Source organism: Oncorhynchus masou, chromosome 30 (genome assembly GCF_036934945.1).
Source record: "Oncorhynchus masou masou isolate Uvic2021 chromosome 30, UVic_Omas_1.1, whole genome shotgun sequence".
NCBI lineage: Eukaryota > Metazoa > Chordata > Actinopteri > Salmoniformes > Salmonidae > Oncorhynchus > Oncorhynchus masou.
In genome coordinates, this window is record NC_088241.1 from 63,620,061 (window position 1) to 63,634,600 (window position 14,540).

The 14,540-nt window shown below is 51.8% G+C and overlaps 1 protein-coding gene across 1 annotated transcript in view; it reads right to left on the reverse strand.

Moving 5' to 3' along the window:
• LOC135523223 (serine/threonine-protein kinase 17A-like) overlaps positions 1–14,540 on the reverse strand; it is a 64,460-nt gene that overhangs the window by 10,795 nt on the left and 39,125 nt on the right.

A 14,540-nucleotide genomic window follows, 5' to 3' on the forward strand; every position in this document is an offset into this window, starting at 1 on the left:
CTCTGGAGCGATAGGCAACGATGCTTGGTGGGAGGCCGTTGCTGATTTGTTTAGAGGTTCCCTGGTTGGAGCCCAGGATTGGGCAAGGAGAGTGACGGATGCATTACTGTTAAACTAGGTCTGGACTGGAGATTTAGGTATACAATGATGTATATAGATATATAGTGCACTCAGAAAGTATTCAGACCCCTTCACTTTTTGTTACTTTACAGCTTTATTCTAAAATGGATTAAATAGAGATCAGTCTACACACAATACCCCATAATGACAAAAACAGGTTTTTAGATAAAATAAATAAATAATTAAAAATAGAAACAAAAATACCTTATTTACATAAGTATTAAGACCCTTTGCTATGAGACTAAATTAAATTCAGGTGCATCCTGTTTCCATTGATCATCCTTGAGATGTTTCTACAACTTGATTGGAGTCCACCTGTGGTAAATTCAATTGATTGGACATGATTTGGAAAGGCACACACCTGTCTATATAAGGTCCCACAGTTGACAGTGCATGTCAGAGCAAAAACCAAGCCGTGAGGTCGAAGGAATTGTCCGTAGAGCTCCGAGACAGGATTATGTCGAGGCACAGATCTGGGGAAGGGTACAAAAATGTCTGCAGCATTTAAGGTCCCCAAGAACACAGTTTCCTCCATCCTTCTTAAATGGGAGAAGTTAGGAACCACCAAGACTCTTCCTACAACTGTCCGCCCGGCAAAACTGAGCAATTGGGGGAGAAGGGCTTTGGTCAGGGAGGTGACCAAGAACTCAATGGTCACTCTGACAGAGCTCCAGAGTTCTTCTGTGGAGATGGGAGAACCGTCCAGAAGGACAACCATCTCTGCAGCTCTCCACCAATCAGGCCTTTATGGTAGAGTGGCCAGACGGAAGCCACTCCTCAGTAAAAGGCACATGACAGCCCGCTTGGAGTTTGCCAAAATGCACCTAAAGACTGTCAGACCATGAGGAACAAGATTTTCTGATGAAACCAAGATTGAACTCTTTGGCCTGAATGCCAAGCATCAAGTCTGGAGGAAACCTGGCACCATCCCTACAGTGAAGCATGGTGGCAGCATCAAGTTTGGGGATGATCGAGGCAAAGTTGAATGGAGCAAAGTACAGAGAGATCCATGATAAAAACCTGCTCCAGAGCGCTCAGGACATCATACTGGGGCGAAGGTTCACCTTCCAACAGGACAAACACCCTAAGCACACAGCCAAGACAATGCAGGCAGGAGTGGCTTCGGGACAAGTCTCTGAATGTCCTTGAGTGGCCCAGCCAGAGCCCGGACTTGAACCCGATCGAACATCTCTGGAGATACCTGAAAATCCTGACCCACCATTTGGGCAAAGAAACTGCCCCAGCTACTTTAAAGCTAAAAAAATATACAAACCTGAATGTTGTTAGCCGCTTGGTACCAAAACAACAGAGCTGATTATGTTTAAACTGAAGACCAGTATAAGGTGGGACAGCAGACAAGTCCAACTGGCAGAAAAAAAGTCATTAGACAATACGGCACAGAACCAAAACGCTTCCTGGTGGCCGGAGCTTTTGGGGACAGTTTCTCAGATTTCACTTTCTCTCTGTATTATCCACAGATACTGAGGGCTCAAAATGGTTCCTCCTATCAGGGCCAGTAATTATAGCCTAGTGCTTCCAGTTGGGCCTCTAACCACTGAGTCAACCAGGGTCAAGAGGGAATAGAAATCTGGCAGATTCATAACTAGGTCATTGCTGTTTTGGATGATGAGAGCACGTCTGGCCAGTCGGTATACCACTGTGGTGTGGTACTGTAGGGCCGAGTGTTCAACGTCCATCTAATCTGAGGGCACGTACACGCACCACACTCATGAACTGTTAATGCCAAGATGTCACACACACAAACATCACATGAGCAAAAACATTTTTCTTGGAATTTCCACGATTTAGAAATAGCTCTCAGTGCAGCAGGTTGGACTCAATAACTGGGTCCAGAGAACAGGATGCTCTGCCTTGTCTAACAGTGTATCAGGGATCCACTTTTATCTGTCCTATCTTTTATGACCGGGCGACAGTCTGTAGGTGACCAGGTGACAGTCAGTGGGTGACCTGGTGACAGTCAGTGGGTGACCTGGTGACAGTCAGTAGGTGACCAGGTGACAGTCAGTAGGTGACCAGGTGACAGTCAGTAGGTGACCAGGTGACAGACAGTAGGTGACAGTCAGTAGGTGACCAGGTGACAGTCAGTAGGTGACCAGGTGACAGTCAGTAGGTGACCAGGAGACAGTCAGTAGGTGACCAGGAGACAGTCAGCAGGTGACAGTCAGTAGGTGACCTGGTGACAGTCAGTGGGTGACCTGGTGATAGTCAGTAGGTGACCAGGTGACAGTCAGTAGGAGACCAGGTGAGTCAGTAGGTGACAGTCAGTAGGTGACCAGGTGACAATCAATTAGTGACCTGGTGACAGTCAGTAGGTGACAGTCAGTAGGTGACTAGGTGACAAACAATAAGTGACCTGGTGACAGTCAGTAGGTGACAGTCAGTAGGTGACCAGGTGACAGTCAGTAGGTGACAGTCAGTAGGTGACCAGGTGACAGTCAGTAGGTGACCAGGAGACAGTCAGTAGGTGACCAGGAGACAGTCAGCAGATGACAGTCAGTAGGTGACCGGGTGACAGTCAGTGGGTGACCTGGTGACAGTCAGTAGGTGACCAGGTGACAGTCAGTAGGAGACCTGGTGAGAGTCAATAGGTGACAGTCAGTAGGTGACCAGGTGACAGTCAGTAGGTGACCAGGTGAGAGTCAGTAGGTGACCAGGTGAGTCAGTAGGTGACAGTCAGTAGGTGACCTGGTGACAGGCAGTAGGTGACCAGGTGACAGTCAGTAGGTGACCTGGTGACAGCCAGTAGGTGACTAGGTGACAGTCAGTAGGTGACCAGGTGACAGTCAGTAGGTGACCAGGTGAGAGTCAGTAGGTGACAGTCTGTAGGTGACCAGGTGACAGTCTGTAGGTGACCTGGTGACTGTCAGTAGGTGACTAGGTGACAGTCAGTAGGTGACCTGGTGACAGTCAGTAGGTGACCAGGTGACAGTCAGTGGGTGACCTGGTGACAGTCAGTGGGTGACCTGGTGACAGTCAGTAGGTGACCAGGTGACAGTCAGTAGGTGACCAGATGACAGTCAGTAGGTGACAGTCAGTAGGTGACCAGGAGACAGTCAGCAGGTGACCAGGAGACAGTCAGCAGGTGACAGTCAGTAGGTGACCTGGTGACAGTCAGTGGGTGACCTGGTGACAGTCAGTAGGTGACCAGGTGACAGTCAGTAGGAGACCAGGTGAGTCAGTAGGTGACAGTCAGTAGGTGACCAGGTGACAATCAATTAGTGACCTGGTGACAGTCAGTAGGTGACAGTCAGTAGGTGACTACGTGACAATCAATAAGTGACCTGGTAACAGTCAGTAGGTGACTAGGTGACAGTCAGTAGGTGACCTGGTGACAGTCAGTAGGTGACCAGTCAATAGGTGACCTGGTGAGAGTCAGTAGGTGACAGTCAGTAGGTGACCAGGTGACAGTCAGTAGGTGACCTGGTGGCAGTCAGTAGGTGACAGTGACAGTCAATAGGTGACCTGAGAGTCAGTAGGTGACAGTCAGTAGGTGACCAGGTGACAGTCAGTAGGTGACCAGGTGAGAGTCAGTAGGTGACCAGGTGAGAGTCAGTAGGTGACAGTCAGAAGGTGACTTGGTGACAGTCAGTAGGTGACCAGGTGACAGTCAGTAGGTGACCTGGTGACAGTCAGTAGGTGACTAGGTGACAGTCAGTAGGTGACCAGGTGACAGTCAGTAGGTGACCAGGTGACAGTCAGTAGGTGACAGTCAGTAGGTGACCAGGTGACAGTCAGTAGGTGACCAGGAGACAGTCAGTAGGTGACCAGGAGACAGTCAGCAGGTGACAGTCAGTAGGTGACCTGGTGACAGTCAGTGGGTGACCTGGTGACAGTCAGTAGGTGACTAGGTGACAGTCAATAGGTGACCTGGTGAGAGTCAATAGGTGACAGTCAGTAGGTGACCAGGTGACAGTCAGTAGGTGACCAGGTGAGAGTCAGTAGGTGACCAGGTGACAGTCAGTAGGTGACCAGGTGACAGTCAGTAGGTGACCAGGTGAGAGTTAGTAGGCGACAGTCTGTAGGTGACCAGGTGACAGTCTGTAGGTGACCTGGTGACTGTCAGTAGGTGACTAGGTGACAGTCAGTAGGTGGCCTGGTGACAGTCAGTAGGTGACCAGGTGACAGTCAGTGGGTGACCTGGTGACAGTCAGTGGGTGACCTGGTGACAGTCAGTAGGTGACCAGGTGACAGTCAGTAGGTGACTAGGTGACAGTCAGTAGGTGACAGTCAGTAGGTGACCAGGAGACAGTCAGCAGGTGACCAGGAGACAGTCAGCAGGTGACAGTCAGTAGGTGACAGTCAGTAGGTGACCAGGTGACAGTCAGTAGGTGACCAGGAGACAGTCAGTAGGTGACCAGGAGACAGTCAGCAGGTGACAGTCAGTAGGTGACCTGGTGACAGTCAGTGGGTGACCTGGTGACAGTCAGTAGGTGACTAGGTGACAGTCAATAGGTGACCTGGTGAGAGTCAATAGGTGACAGTCAGTAGGTGACCAGGTGACAGTCAGTAGGTGACCAGGTGAGAGTCAGTAGGTGACCAGGTGACAGTCAGTAGGTGACCAGGTGACAGTCAGTAGGTGACCAGGTGAGAGTTAGTAGGCGACAGTCTGTAGGTGACCAGGTGACAGTCTGTAGGTGACCTGGTGACTGTCAGTAGGTGACTAGGTGACAGTCAGTAGGTGACCTGGTGACAGTCAGTAGGTGACCAGGTGACAGTCAGTGGGTGACCTGGTGACAGTCAGTGGGTGACCTGGTGACAGTCAGTAGGTGACCAGGTGACAGTCAGTAGGTGACTAGGTGACAGTCAGTAGGTGACAGTCAGTAGGTGACCAGGAGACAGTCAACAGGTGACCAGGAGACAGTCAGCAGGTGACAGTCAGTAGGTGACCTGGTGACAGTCAGTGGGTGACCAGGTGACAGTCAGTAGGAGACCAGGTGAGTCAGTAGGTGACAGTCAGTAGGTGACCAGGTGACAATCAATTAGTGACCTGGTGACAGTCAGTAGGTGACAGTCAGTAGGTGACTACGTGACAATCAATAAGTGACCTGGTAACAGTCAGTAGGTGACTAGGTGACAGTCAGTAGGTGACCTGGTGACAGTCAGTAGGTGACTAGGTGACAGTCAATAGGTGACCTGGTGAGAGTCAGTAGGTGACAGTCAGTAGGTGACCAGGTGACAGTCAGTAGGTGACCTGGTGACAGTCAGTAGGTGACCTGGTGACAGTCAGTAGGTGACTAGGTGACAGTCAATAGGTGACCTGGTGAGAGTCAGTAGGTGACTAGGTGACAGTCAATAGGTGACCTGGTGAGAGTCAGTAGGTGACAGTCAGTAGGTGACCAGGTGACAGTCAGTAGGTGACCAGGTGAGAGTCAGTAGGTGACCAGGTGAGAGTCAGTAGGTGACAGTCAGTAGGTGACTTGGTGACAGTCAGTAGGTGACCAGGTGACAGTCAGTAGGTGACCTGGTGACAGTCAGTAGGTGACTAGGTGACAGTCAGTAGGTGACCAGGTGACAGTCAGTAGGTGACCAGGTGACAGTCAGTAGGTGACAGTCAGTAGGTGACCAGGTGACAGTCAGTAGGTGACCAGGAGACAGTCAGTAGGTGACCAGGAGACAGTCAGCAGGTGAGAGTCAGTAGGTGACCTGGTGACAGTCAGTGGGTGACCTGGTAACAGTCAGTAGGTGACTAGGTGACAGTCAATAGGTGACCTGGTGACAGTCAATAGGTGACCTGGTGAGAGTCAATAGGTGACAGTCAGTAGGTGACCAGGTGACAGTCAGTAGGTGACCAGGTGAGAGTCAGTAGGTGACCAGGTGACAGTCAGTAGGTGACCAGGTGACAGTCAGTAGGTGACCAGGTGAGAGTTAGTAGGCGACAGTCTGTAGGTGACCAGGTGACAGTCTGTAGGTGACCTGGTGACTGTCAGTAGGTGACTAGGTGACAGTCAGTAGGTGACCTGGTGACAGTCAGTAGGTGACCAGGTGACAGTCAGTGGGTGACCTGGTGACAGTCAGTGGGTGACCTGGTGACAGTCAGTAGGTGACCAGGTGACAGTCAGTAGGTGACTAGGTGACAGTCAGTAGGTGACAGTCAGTAGGTGACCAGGAGACAGTCAGCAGGTGACCAGGAGACAGTCAGCAGGTGACAGTCAGTAGGTGACCTGGTGACAGTCAGTGGGTGACCTGGTGACAGTCAGTAGGTGACCAGGTGACAGTCAGTAGGAGACCAGGTGAGTCAGTAGGTGACAGTCAGTAGGTGACCAGGTGACAATCAATTAGTGACCTGGTGACAGTCAGTAGGTGACAGTCAGTAGGTGACTACGTGACAATCAATAAGTGACCTGGTAACAGTCAGTAGGTGACTAGGTGACAGTCAGTAGGTGACCTGGTGACAGTCAGTAGGTGACTAGGTGACAGTCAATAGGTGACCTGGTGAGAGTCAGTAGGTGACAGTCAGTAGGTGACCAGGTGACAGTCAGTAGGTGACCTGGTGACAGTCAGTAGGTGACAGTCAATAGGTGACCTGGTGAGAGTCAGTAGGTGACAGTCAGTAGGTGACCAGGTGACAGTCAGTAGGTGACCAGGTGAGAGTCAGTAGGTGACCAGGTGAGAGTCAGTAGGTGACAGTCAGTAGGTGACCTGGTGACAGTCAGTAGGTGACCAGGTGACAGTCAGTAGGTGACCTGGTGACAGTCAGTAGGTGACCAGGTGACAGTCAGTAGGTGACCAGGTGAGAGTCAGTAGGTGACAGTCTGTAGGTGACCAGGTGACAGTCTGTAGGTGACCTGGTGACTGTCAGTAGGTGACTAGGTGACAGTCAGTAGGTGACCTGGTGACAGTCAGTAGGTGACAGTCAGTAGGTGACCTGGTGACAGTCAGTGGGTGACCTGGTGACAGTCAGTAGGTGACCAGGTGACAGTCAGTAGGAGACCAGGTGAGTCAGTAGGTGACAGTCAGTAGGTGACCAGGTGACAATCAATTAGTGACCTGGTGACAGTCAGTAGGTGACAGTCAGTAGGTGACTACGTGACAATCAATAAGTGACCTGGTAACAGTCAGTAGGTGACTAGGTGACAGTCAGTAGGTGACCTGGTGACAGTCAGTAGGTGACTAGGTGACAGTCAATAGGTGACCTGGTGAGAGTCAGTAGGTGACAGTCAGTAGGTGACCAGGTGACAGTCAGTAGGTGACCTGGTGACAGTCAGTAGGTGACTAGGTGACAGTCAATAGGTGACCTGGTGAGAGTCAGTAGGTGACAGTCAGTAGGTGACCAGGTGACAGTCAGTAGGTGACCTGGTGACAGTCAGTAGGTGACCAGGTGAGAGTCAGTAGGTGACAGTCAGTAGGTGACTTGGTGACAGTCAGTAGGTGACCAGGTGACAGTCAGTAGGTGACCTGGTGACAGTCAGTAGGTGACTAGGTGACAGTCAGTAGGTGACCAGGTGACAGTCAGTAGGTGACCAGGTGACAGTCAGTAGGTGACAGTCAGTAGGTGACCAGGTGACAGTCAGTAGGTGACCAGGAGACAGTCAGTAGGTGACCAGGAGACAGTCAGCAGGTGAGAGTCAGTAGGTGACCTGGTGACAGTCAGTGGGTGACCTGGTAACAGTCAGTAGGTGACTAGGTGACAGTCAATAGGTGACCTGGTGAGAGTCAATAGGTGACAGTCAGTAGGTGACCAGGTGACAGTCAGTAGGTGACCAGGTGAGAGTCAGTAGGTGACCAGGTGACAGTCAGTAGGTGACCAGGTGACAGTCAGTAGGTGACCAGGTGAGAGTTAGTAGGCGACAGTCTGTAGGTGACCAGGTGACAGTCTGTAGGTGACCTGGTGACTGTCAGTAGGTGACGAGGTGACAGTCAGTAGGTGACCTGGTGACAGTCAGTAGGTGACCAGGTGACAGTCAGTGGGTGACCTGGTGACAGTCAGTGGGTGACCTGGTGACAGTCAGTAGGTGACCAGGTGACAGTCAGTAGGTGACCAGGTGACAGTCAGTAGGTGACAGTCAGTAGGTGACCAGGAGACAGTCAGCAGGTGACAGTCAGTAGGTGACCTGGTGACAGTCAGTGGGTGACCAGGTGACAGTCAGTAGGAGACCAGGTGAGTCAGTAGGTGACAGTCAGTAGGTGACCAGGTGACAATCAATTAGTGACCTGGTGACAGTCAGTAGGTGACAGTCAGTAGGTGACTACGTGACAATCAATAAGTGACCTGGTAACAGTCAGTAGGTGACTAGGTGACAGTCAGTAGGTGACCTGGTGACAGTCAGTAGGTGACTAGGTGACAGTCAATAGGTGACCTGGTGAGAGTCAGTAGGTGACAGTCAGTAGGTGACCAGGTGACAGTCAGTAGGTGACCTGGTGACAGTCAGTAGGTGACTAGGTGACAGTCAATAGGTGACCTGGTGAGAGTCAGTAGGTGACCAGGTGAGAGTCAGTAGGTGACAGTCAGTAGGTGACTTGGTGACAGTCAGTAGGTGACCAGGTGACAGTCAGTAGGTGACCAGCTGAGAGTCAGTAGGTGACCAGGTGAGAGTCAGTAGGTGACAGTCAGTAGGTGACTTGGTGACAGTCAGTAGGTGACCAGGTGACAGTCAGTAGGTGACCTGGTGACAGTCAGTAGGTGACTAGGTGACAGTCAGTAGGTGACCAGGTGACAGTCAGTAGGTGACCAGGTGACAGTCAGTAGGTGACAGTCAGTAGGTGACCAGGTGACAGTCAGTAGGTGACCAGGAGACAGTCAGTAGGTGACCAGGAGACAGTCAGCAGGTGACAGTCAGTAGGTGACCTGGTGACAGTCAGTGGGTGACCTGGTGACAGTCAGTAGGTGACTAGGTGACAGTCAATAGGTGACCTGGTGAGAGTCAATAGGTGACAGTCAGTAGGTGACCAGGTGACAGTCAGTAGGTGACCAGGTGAGAGTCAGTAGGTGACCAGGTGACAGTCAGTAGGTGACCAGGTGACAGTCAGTAGGTGACCAGGTGAGAGTTAGTAGGCGACAGTCTGTAGGTGACCAGGTGACAGTCTGTAGGTGACCTGGTGACTGTCAGTAGGTGACTAGGTGACAGTCAGTAGGTGACCTGGTGACAGTCAGTAGGTGACCAGGTGACAGTCAGTGGGTGACCTGGTGACAGTCAGTGGGTGACCTGGTGACAGTCAGTAGGTGACCAGGTGACAGTCAGTAGGTGACTAGGTGACAGTCAGTAGGTGACAGTCAGTAGGTGACCAGGAGACAGTCAGCAGGTGACCAGGAGACAGTCAGCAGGTGACAGTCAGTAGGTGACCTGGTGACAGTCAGTGGGTGACCAGGTGACAGTCAGTAGGAGACCAGGTGAGTCAGTAGGTGACAGTCAGTAGGTGACCAGGTGACAATCAATTAGTGACCTGGTGACAGTCAGTAGGTGACAGTCAGTAGGTGACTACGTGACAATCAATAAGTGACCTGGTAACAGTCAGTAGGTGACTAGGTGACAGTCAGTAGGTGACCTGGTGACAGTCAGTAGGTGACTAGGTGACAGTCAATAGGTGACCTGGTGAGAGTCAGTAGGTGACAGTCAGTAGGTGACCAGGTGACAGTCAGTAGGTGACCTGGTGACAGTCAGTAGGTGACCTGGTGACAGTCAGTAGGTGACTAGGTGACAGTCAATAGGTGACCTGGTGAGAGTCAGTAGGTGACAGTCAGTAGGTGACCAGGTGACAGTCAGTAGGTGACCTGGTGACAGTCAGTAGGTGACTAGGTGACAGTCAATAGGTGACCTGGTGAGAGTCAGTAGGTGACAGTCAGTAGGTGACCAGGTGACAGTCAGTAGGTGACCAGGTGAGAGTCAGTAGGTGACCAGGTGAGAGTCAGTAGGTGACAGTCAGTAGGTGACTTGGTGACAGTCAGTAGGTGACCAGGTGACAGTCAGTAGGTGACCTGGTGACAGTCAGTAGGTGACTAGGTGACAGTCAGTAGGTGACCAGGTGACAGTCAGTAGGTGACCAGGTGACAGTCAGTAGGTGACAGTCAGTAGGTGACCAGGTGACAGTCAGTAGGTGACCAGGAGACAGTCAGTAGGTGACCAGGAGACAGTCAGCAGGTGAGAGTCAGTAGGTGACCTGGTGACAGTCAGTGGGTGACCTGGTAACAGTCAGTAGGTGACTAGGTGACAGTCAATAGGTGACCTGGTGACAGTCAATAGGTGACCTGGTGAGAGTCAATAGGTGACAGTCAGTAGGTGACCAGGTGACAGTCAGTAGGTGAAAAGGTGAGAGTCAGTAGGTGACCAGGTGACAGTCAGTAGGTGACCAGGTGACAGTCAGTAGGTGACCAGGTGAGAGTTAGTAGGCGACAGTCTGTAGGTGACCAGGTGACAGTCTGTAGGTGACCTGGTGACTGTCAGTGGGTGACCTGGTGACAGTCAGTAGGTGACCAGGTGACAGTCAGTAGGAGACCAGGTGAGTCAGTAGGTGACAGTCAGTAGGTGACCTGGTGACAGTCAGTGGGTGACCTGGTGACAGTCAGTAGGTGACCAGGTGACAGTCAGTAGGAGACCAGGTGAGTCAGTAGGTGACAGTCAGTAGGTGACCAGGTGACAATCAATTAGTGACCTGGTGACAGTCAGTAGGTGACAGTCAGTAGGTGACTACGTGACAATCAATAAGTGACCTGGTAACAGTCAGTAGTGACTAGGTGACAGTCAGTAGGTGACCTGGTGACAGTCAGTAGGTGACTAGGTGACAGTCAATAGGTGACCTGGTGAGAGTCAGTAGGTGACAGTCAGTAGGTGACCAGGTGACAGTCAGTAGGTGACCTGGTGACAGTCAGTAGGTGACTAGGTGACAGTCAATAGGTGACCTGGTGAGAGTCAGTAGGTGACAGTCAGTAGGTGACCAGGTGACAGTCAGTAGGTGACCTGGTGACAGTCAGTAGGTGACCAGGTGAGAGTCAGTAGGTGACAGTCAGTAGGTGACTTGGTGACAGTCAGTAGGTGACCAGGTGACAGTCAGTAGGTGACCTGGTGACAGTCAGTAGGTGACTAGGTGACAGTCAGTAGGTGACCAGGTGACAGTCAGTAGGTGACCAGGTGACAGTCAGTAGGTGACAGTCAGTAGGTGACCAGGTGACAGTCAGTAGGTGACCAGGAGACAGTCAGTAGGTGACCAGGAGACAGTCAGCAGGTGAGAGTCAGTAGGTGACCTGGTGACAGTCAGTGGGTGACCTGGTGACAGTCAGTAGGTGACTAGGTGACAGTCAGCAGGTGACCTGGTGAGAGTCAATAGGTGACAGTCAGTAGGTGACCTGGTGACAGTCAGTAGGTGACGAGGTGACAGTCAGTAGGTGACCTGGTGACAGTCAGTAGGTGACCAGGTGACAGTCAGTGGGTGACCTGGTGACAGTCAGTGGGTGACCTGGTGACAGTCAGTAGGTGACCAGGTGACAGTCAGTAGGTGACCAGGTGACGGTCAGTAGGTGACAGTCAGTAGGTGACCAGGAGACAGTCAGCAGGTGACAGTCAGTAGGTGACCTGGTGACAGTCAGTGGGTGACCAGGTGACAGTCAGTAGGAGACCAGGTGAGTCAGTAGGTGACAGTCAGTAGGTGACCAGGTGACAATCAATTAGTGACCTGGTGACAGTCAGTAGGTGACAGTCAGTAGGTGACTACGTGACAATCAATAAGTGACCTGGTAACAGTCAGTAGGTGACTAGGTGACAGTCAGTAGGTGACCTGGTGACAGTCAGTAGGTGACTAGGTGACAGTCAATAGGTGACCTGGTGAGAGTCCAGTAGGTGACAGTCAGTAGGTGACCAGGTGACAGTCAGTAGGTGACCTGGTGACAGTCAGTAGGTGACTAGTGACAGTCAATAGGTGACCTGGTGAGAGTCAGTAGGTGACCAGGTGAGAGTCAGTAGGTGACAGTCAGTAGGTGACTTGGTGACAGTCAGTAGGTGACCAGGTGACAGTCAGTAGGTGACCAGCTGAGAGTCAGTAGGTGACCAGGTGAGAGTCAGTAGGTGACAGTCAGTAGGTGACTTGGTGACAGTCAGTAGGTGACCAGGTGACAGTCAGTAGGTGACCTGGTGACAGTCAGTAGGTGACTAGGTGACAGTCAGTAGGTGACCAGGTGACAGTCAGTAGGTGACCAGGTGACAGTCAGTAGGTGACAGTCAGTAGGTGACCAGGTGACAGTCAGTAGGTGACCAGGAGACAGTCAGTAGGTGACCAGGAGACAGTCAGCAGGTGACAGTCAGTAGGTGACCTGGTGACAGTCAGTGGGTGACCTGGTGACAGTCAGTAGGTGACTAGGTGACAGTCAATAGGTGACCTGGTGAGAGTCAATAGGTGACAGTCAGTAGGTGACCAGGTGACAGTCAGTAGGTGACCAGGTGAGAGTCAGTAGGTGACCAGGTGACAGTCAGTAGGTGACCAGGTGACAGTCAGTAGGTGACCAGGTGAGAGTTAGTAGGCTTACAGTCTGTAGGTGACCAGGTGACAGTCTGTAGGTGACCTGGTGACTGTCAGTAGGTGACTAGGTGACAGTCAGTAGGTGACCTGGTGACAGTCAGTAGGTGACCAGGTGACAGTCAGTGGGTGACCTGGTGACAGTCAGTGGGTGACCTGGTGACAGTCAGTAGGTGACCAGGTGACAGTCAGTAGGTGACTAGGTGACAGTCAGTAGGTGACAGTCAGTAGGTGACCAGGAGACAGTCAGCAGGTGACCAGGAGACAGTCAGCAGGTGACAGTCAGTAGGTGACCTGGTGACAGTCAGTGGGTGACCAGGTGACAGTCAGTAGGAGACCAGGTGAGTCAGTAGGTGACAGTCAGTAGGTGACCAGGTGACAATCAATTAGTGACCTGGTGACAGTCAGTAGGTGACAGTCAGTAGGTGACTACGTGACAATCAATAAGTGACCTGGTAACAGTCAGTAGGTGACTAGGTGACAGTCAGTAGGTGACCTGGTGACAGTCAGTAGGTGACTAGGTGACAGTCAATAGGTGACCTGGTGAGAGTCAGTAGGTGACAGTCAGTAGGTGACCAGGTGACAGTCAGTAGGTGACCTGGTGACAGTCAGTAGGTGACCTGGTGACAGTCAGTAGGTGACTAGGTGACAGTCAATAGGTGACCTGGTGAGAGTCAGTAGGTGACAGTCAGTAGGTGACCAGGTGACAGTCAGTAGGTGACCTGGTGACAGTCAGTAGGTGACTAGGTGACAGTCAATAGGTGACCTGGTGAGAGTCAGTAGGTGACAGTCAGTAGGTGACCAGGTGACAGTCAGTAGGTGACCAGGTGAGAGTCAGTAGGTGACCAGGTGAGAGTCAGTAGGTGACAGTCAGTAGGTGACTTGGTGACAGTCAGTAGGTGACCAGGTGACAGTCAGTAGGTGACCTGGTGACAGTCAGTAGGTGACTAGGTGACAGTCAGTAGGTGACCAGGTGACAGTCAGTAGGTGACCAGGTGACAGTCAGTAGGTGACAGTCAGTAGGTGACCAGGTGACAGTCAGTAGGTGACCAGGAGACAGTCAGTAGGTGACCAGGAGACAGTCAGCAGGTGAGAGTCAGTAGGTGACCTGGTGACAGTCAGTGGGTGACCTGGTAACAGTCAGTAGGTGACTAGGTGACAGTCAATAGGTGACCTGGTGACAGTCAATAGGTGACCTGGTGAGAGTCAATAGGTGACAGTCAGTAGGTGACCAGGTGACAGTCAGTAGGTGAAAAGGTGAGAGTCAGTAGGTGACCAGGTGACAGTCAGTAGGTGACCAGGTGACAGTCAGTAGGTGACCAGGTGAGAGTTAGTAGGCGACAGTCTGTAGGTGACCAGGTGACAGTCTGTAGGTGACCTGGTGACTGTCAGTGGGTGACCTGGTGACAGCAGTAGGTGACCAGGTGACAGTCAGTAGAGACCAGGTGAGTCAGTAGGTGACAGTCAGTAGGTGACCTGGTGACAGTCAGTGGGTGACCTGGTGACAGTCAGGGTGACCAGGTGACAGTCAGTAGGAGACCAGGTGAGTCAGTAGGTGACAGTCAGTAGGTGACCAGGTGACAATCAATTAGTGACCTGGTGACAGTCAGTAGGTGACAGTCAGTAGGTGACTACGTGACAATCAATAAGTGACCTGGTAACAGTCAGTAGGTGACTAGGTGACAGTCAGTAGGTGACCTGGTGACAGTCAGTAGGTGACTAGGTGACAGTCAATAGGTGACCTGGTGAGAGTCAGTAGGTGACAGTCAGTAGGTGACCAGTGACAGTCAGTAGGTGACCTGGTGACAGTCAGTAGGTGACCAGGTGACAGTCAGTAGGTGACCTGGTGACAGTCAGTAGGTGACAGTCAGTAGGAGACCAGGTGACAGTCAGTAGGTGACCTGGTGACAGTCAGTAGGTGACCAGGTGACAGTCAGTAGGTGACAGTCAGTAGGTGA